Source organism: Festucalex cinctus, chromosome 9 (assembly GCF_051991245.1).
Source record: "Festucalex cinctus isolate MCC-2025b chromosome 9, RoL_Fcin_1.0, whole genome shotgun sequence".
Classification (NCBI taxonomy): domain Eukaryota; kingdom Metazoa; phylum Chordata; class Actinopteri; order Syngnathiformes; family Syngnathidae; genus Festucalex; species Festucalex cinctus.
Window position 1 is genome coordinate 1,335,948 of NC_135419.1, and position 6,208 is coordinate 1,342,155.

General features: G+C 36.6%; 1 protein-coding gene across 5 annotated transcripts in view; it reads right to left on the bottom strand.

The window, feature by feature from the left end:
* il1rapl2 (interleukin 1 receptor accessory protein-like 2) overlaps nt 1–6,208 on the bottom strand; it is a 251,713-nt gene that overhangs the window by 79,615 nt on the left and 165,890 nt on the right. The gene's annotated exons all lie outside the window — the stretch shown is intronic.

The following is a 6,208-nucleotide window of genomic DNA, read 5'->3' on the forward strand; positions in this document are numbered from 1 at the left end:
ACTATCTAATGGTTGTACTCCATTTTGAAAAGATGGGCTGAGCCCTTAAGATGCAACAGACTTGATTTTACAGTCATTATCAGTAGTCGACAACATTCGACTCTAACTCTTTGACTGCCAAACGTTTTCCAAAAAACCCCCAAAACAACCAGTGCCAGTCGATTTTGAGCATTTTCACTCATCTTTCCAGGCAAACAGAATATTGTGCACTATGACTACATAAACATGGTGGATACCATATGAAAAATTGAATTCCATTCTTTAATTAAAAAAAAGTGTGTTTCTACCTTATTCTGTTCTTTAGGAATCACCAATTGAAAATAGGTCATTTGGGTGACATAAGCGAAAATAGAGAAAACAAGTTTTTTTGTGAAAAGATACATTTTCTACACAACAGTGACATTGACATGAATATTTTTTGTTTAGTGGCGCTCCGTGAATTAGGTTGAATGGGGCAAAAGCTTTTAATCATTCACGTCATCCTTGAAAATGTTCGATTTAATCAGATTTGTCATGTTTCGTTGTAATTTCATACACCTTTAGTCCAATGAAAAGACAAACAATGCTGCCATCTGCTGGCCATAGTTAGTGGGTGTTTTTGATTTCACAACTCAATTGACCAGGCAGCGCTCCACAAGACATTGTACTGGCCATTGATTAAAAAAAATAATAAAATAAAATAAAACAGTTGACATCAATTTACGTTTATGGCGGAATTCATTAGAATTTTAGCAGACGTCAATAATTAAGGGTGTCACGATTTCGATTTTTTATCGAAATCGATCGAAATTACGTCACGATTTCGAGCATCGAAATAGAAGAGAGGACACACGATTCGATGCCCCCCCCCCCCCCCCGCGCCCGCCGCCACCGCCGCCACCGCCACCTCCCAGGAAAGCAAATGAGACGCAGCCATTCAGCTACTAGCTAACGGCACTTGTTAGCTGACTTCTCCTGCAGTCATGATGGCAAGCGCGGACAGACACAGCAATGGTGCTTCAAGCCGCTCCCGCTTCTCTCGTCACCAGTTTGGAAACATTTTGCGTTCCCGGTGAGTTATGTCGACAACGTTCACGTTGTCGATAAAAAGACCACAGTTGCAAGATATGCTATGTGCGCGTACTGTACTCGGCCACGGTGTTACGCCCGGCTCGTCAAGGGGAAGGGAAGTAACACAATAACAGAAAATATAGAGTAGATAAACACGGGTCGACTTTAACATCTGAGTAGTTTTAATTGAAATTTCAGGCAGGGGTTTGACAAGGGAGTGAAAGTGGAAGGTGAACAAATAATAACCGCATTTGACAGAACTGACAGAACGGAGGAGAAACAACAGTAACCAATAGGGGTATAATACACGGATACACAATAGCGTCGCGCTGGCACAGTCGTCCAATCGGAGTGTCGCGCTGGCACAGTCGTCCAATCGGAGTGTCGCGCTGGCACAGTCCTCCAATCAGAGTGTCGCGCTGGCGCATTCAAACTGAATGGCCCGAGCCGCCAGCCGTAACAACGGGAAACACGACAAACATGACGGGACATTTACGCAGGCATCACAAAGATTTAGATTTATCAAATTCAACTAGAAGTGGGAAAACAACGGTCCAACCAACTATTTCATCCTCATTTACAGTGAAACTTCCACACACTTCAGCTCGCGCGAAACGCCAGATCCATAGGTCTATTTATAGCAGCAGACCTGCAGCCTTGGAAAACGCTGGATTCAAACATTTAATTAGTGTACTTGAACCACGCTACAGTATGCCCAGCAACTGTAAATGTTGGGATATAGTTTGTTCAGGCTGTATTTGTTCCATGACTTTGGATACAATATATTTTTTGTTGTTGTTGCACATTGCACATTATTTTAAGAGGAACGCACAGCACACTGTTGTAACCAAAAACAGTCAATAGATGGCAGGCACCCACTGTGACTTTTTGTTTTTGTTTTTTTATTTTTTATTTTACACTTCAGTAAGAACAAGACGGTTAACTTTATATTGTAAATACATTCTTTGAATTTGATCATTCCTGCCTAATGTCAATTATCATATATTACATAAATTTACACAAAAATAATATGGAAATTGCATCACCTATATGTAGCCGATCTTTTGAAATAAGATTTACTGTACAATGAATAGAACCAATGATCATAGACTAGCCTTAGCCTACAGAAGCATATGCCTCTGTGTTATAAAGTGGGGGAGCGGAAAAAAAAAAAAAAAAAAAAATCGAAAAAAAAATCGAATCGTGACCCCAAAATCGAAATTTAAATCGAATCGTGGAGTTGGCGAATCGTGACACCCCTATCAATAATCGTTTTTGGCGGTCAAACAGTTAATATCTTCTCATGTAATAAATATTTAACAAGAGTATGAAAACTAAGTATGTTATTGTACATTTAGAACAGATAAAAAAAAAAGTGTGATTAATCGTGAGTTAACTACTGAAGTCATGCGATTAATTGCGATTAAAAATTTTAATTGCCTGACACTGTCATTCTAAAACAGGTGAGTGGATGGTGGAACGATAAAGTGACTCAGCACAAAGTTGAGCTCAGGTATAGTCCACATAGGGTTTATCACTGCACTCCAAATACCGCTATACATGTTTGTGAATGTGTTGTGGCAGACATGTTGGGAAAAAAAATCCAATTGCCTAAAATGTAAAAGGAATTAATCCCCAAATCATTTTGTAACAACCTTGTCAATAAATCAAGCGTCCCCCTCGCAATTACCTTCCACTGATCAGGCCGGGCTGCTGGCAGGGCGCATTGAGTTACGGCGCTAATAGAGGGGGACGCGTCCTGGCCAGCAGGCAGCGTGTTTATACCTGGATGGAGCTGCAGATTAATTTGACTATCAATCTAACTAACAGGCAGCGAGGGGGGAGGATGACACCTTGCGCACGCCGAGGCAAAAAAAGCACATGCGCTTAAGCTATATTATAGTTGTTGCCATAAATGTTGCTTGTGCAAGATTTTATGAATGCATTTTCCATTACATGAGTCAGTGATTGTCCTCTGCTGTTTTTATTTGACCAAGGCAAATCAATAAACGTACAATTTATCGAGTGACAATGAAAGTGATGGTCGTTGCGTCACTCGATGTGGGTGTCAATGGAGTCAGTTATTTAAAAAAAAATAAAAATAAATACAATGGTGGTGCCCCCCCCCCTCTTTGCAGTGGCCTGCATGAATCTGCAGTTTATGGCAGTCATAAAATAATACTCTTGCCTTGACCCGTTTTAGATTATACAAATATTATACCACTCGATCATACCTCAGCATTAGGTATCCACAAAGGGATGACCAAACAATAGCTTCTTTCAGTCAAGTTATTCAAATTGATCTATGTGGGTGTGCCACAAAGACGACTTGATTCGGTTTTTGAAACGATTCAAAGATGATTTGAAAGATTCAATTTGGTTTAATCAGTGAGATTATGATTTGATTAGAGACGGTATGGCTCAGTTGTAGAGGATGCGATGGAATGAATTAAAAAAAAAAAAAATTGTAGTCATTTTATGTCCATTTGAATAAACTTGTCAGTAGTGTAAATGTGTTATTTATATCTTTCTCTCCGATAAAAGATGATTCGACACACGTCTCGATATATTTGAAAGTAGAATGAATCAATTTGGTTCAATGCGCTCGCATCTTTTGAATCCAAAAATGATTTTCTGGTTCAAAAATTGTTTTTTTTTCGACACGGAAAGGACGGTTCCATTTGAACGTTCTGTACGATTCAATACAATATGGCTCAGTTGTGGACAGTATGATGCAATTACTTTTCTGTTGTCATTATATGTCCATTTCAATAACCTGGTCAGCACTGTAAATGGGTCATTTGAGAAGTTATCTCTTCTCCAGTAAAAGACGATTCGATACGTGTTTGATGTGCATTAATTTTAAAGTGGAATAAACTGATTTGGTTCGATTCAATGCAGTCGCACCTTTTAAATAAAAAAAAAAAAAAGATTTTCTGCTTCAAATCAGTTTTTGTTACACTAACTAAATAACTAAATAACTGTCCATCCATATAGCTTCTGTATATGAATTAATTGCTATGTTTAAAAATCGTAATGCAACTGTCCCTCACATTTGTCAAATGCATTTCATCAAGCTCATCAAATTTACAGACTGCAAAAGACATAGTACAACATAGGGAGCTATGAGATATATATATATATATATATATTTTTTTTTTTTCCCCCCGAGCAGTAGTGCCGCACCGTTGCTATGGATTAAGCCCATATCATTCGATTCTGCACCTCATCATTTACAACCAAGGCCAACAATCACTGGCAGTGCAATAAGTGTCATGTCCTTCATGTAATGAGGCGGAAAGGAAAGGAAGGCTTTGAAAGTGGGCCGGAGAATTGTGATGTAGCACATCGAATTTTCTCGCAGCGACTCAGAGACTCCTTTCCAGTTTCCACCAGAGTTTTATTATTCACGCAAGTAGTGAAGTGCGGAGGTTTAAAAATATCAGCATTGGAAATATTGGCCATAGATAACGTCATGGAAAATCACCTCAAGGTTGAAAGGGTAGGTCTTGATTTTTTTTTTTTTTTTTCCTCAACTAGCTTTAGTCATTCCGTTTGCATCGTCATGCTCAAATCGCAACCATGTACAGCTTATTTTCACACTCCCCCAAGATGGAAAGTATGGAGGACCAAAACAGCCAAAATTCAAAACAAATCAATGACTAAATCAATCAATCATTCAATGACGAAAAATGAAAATAAAAATGTATATAAAAAAAATATAATTCAAAAATTATAGAAATAAAAAAAAAATATATATAAATGGAAATAAAAAAAGAGCAATATATATAAATACATTTTTATTTAATTTTTAAATTACATTTCTTCACCTCAACTTGCTAGACAACAAGTGAGAGCAGACAGTCGTCCATTGCTGGAGTTCTCCGTTGCAAGCCGGCGAGACTTCCTTGTTCGAGCTGCTCACTCGACCAATGGCAGGCCGTTTGCAACGGTGGAGTCCAACCCAAGACACACTTAGGACCGCCCCCTCGTTTGAACAACATTTCGACTTTGCCAAAATTGTCAAAATTAAACATAAGTAAATTACTAAATAAAGGACTAAATAAAGAAATCACTAAATAAATAAATAAATAAATAAATAAATAAATGACTAAAAGTGAAAATAAAAACGGATATAAAAAATAACTCAAAAATTAAATACAAATATATGTATTTATTTATTTATATATTTTTGTTCTTTTATTTCCATTTATATGTATTTTTTGGGGGGATATAAGTTTCAGATTATATTTTTATAGTTTGCAACAGTGGAGTCCAACCCAAGACATGCTTAGAGAGCTCCACCCCCCCCCCCCATTTGAATAACATTTCGACTTTGCCAAAATTCCCAAAATTAAACATAAATAAATGACTAAATAAATGACTAAATAAATAAATAAATGACTAAATGAATGACTAAATAAATAAATGACTAATTAAATGACTAAATAAATAAATAAATGACTAAATAAATAAATGACTAATTAAATGACTAAATAAATAAATAAATAAATGACTAAAAGTGAAAATAAAAAACGGATATAAAAAATAACTCAAAAATTAAATACAAATGTATTTATTTATATTTTTTTGCTCTTTCTATTTCCATTTATATATATTTTTTTTAATATAAGTTTCAGATTATATTTTTTATATCCATTTTTTTTTAAAATTTTCAGTCATTCATTGATTTATTTAGTCATTTATTTATTTGAAATTTTTGGCAGTTTTGGTCCTCCATAGGAAAAGCGCTATGTCAAGTGGACTCGACTGACGAGTGCCGGATCACTGTGACTAAGGAGACCAATTTCAAGATAATTAAATGCTTTTGCAAAAGGAAATCATTTCCACTCTCTAAGTTTTAACGATTGCGACCCTTTTTCTCACACGCAGGAAGGCCGACTCTGAATATTGTGGAAACCACATCAATTGCCTCGTTATATATGCCACAGTCTCTGTAACAGTAGACCTCACTGCAGGTGGTCTTTAAGCCTTCCTCCATATCACTCTCTCTCAGATTGTACAGTATTTCAGAACACCCTAAAAAAAAACAAAAAAACACTGAACTTCAATGCAATTAAACCTTTTTTTTTTTTTTATCCCCCTTTTCTCAAAAGCATGGCTCAAGCTCTCAAGCTGGCATGAACTGGCACGTGGC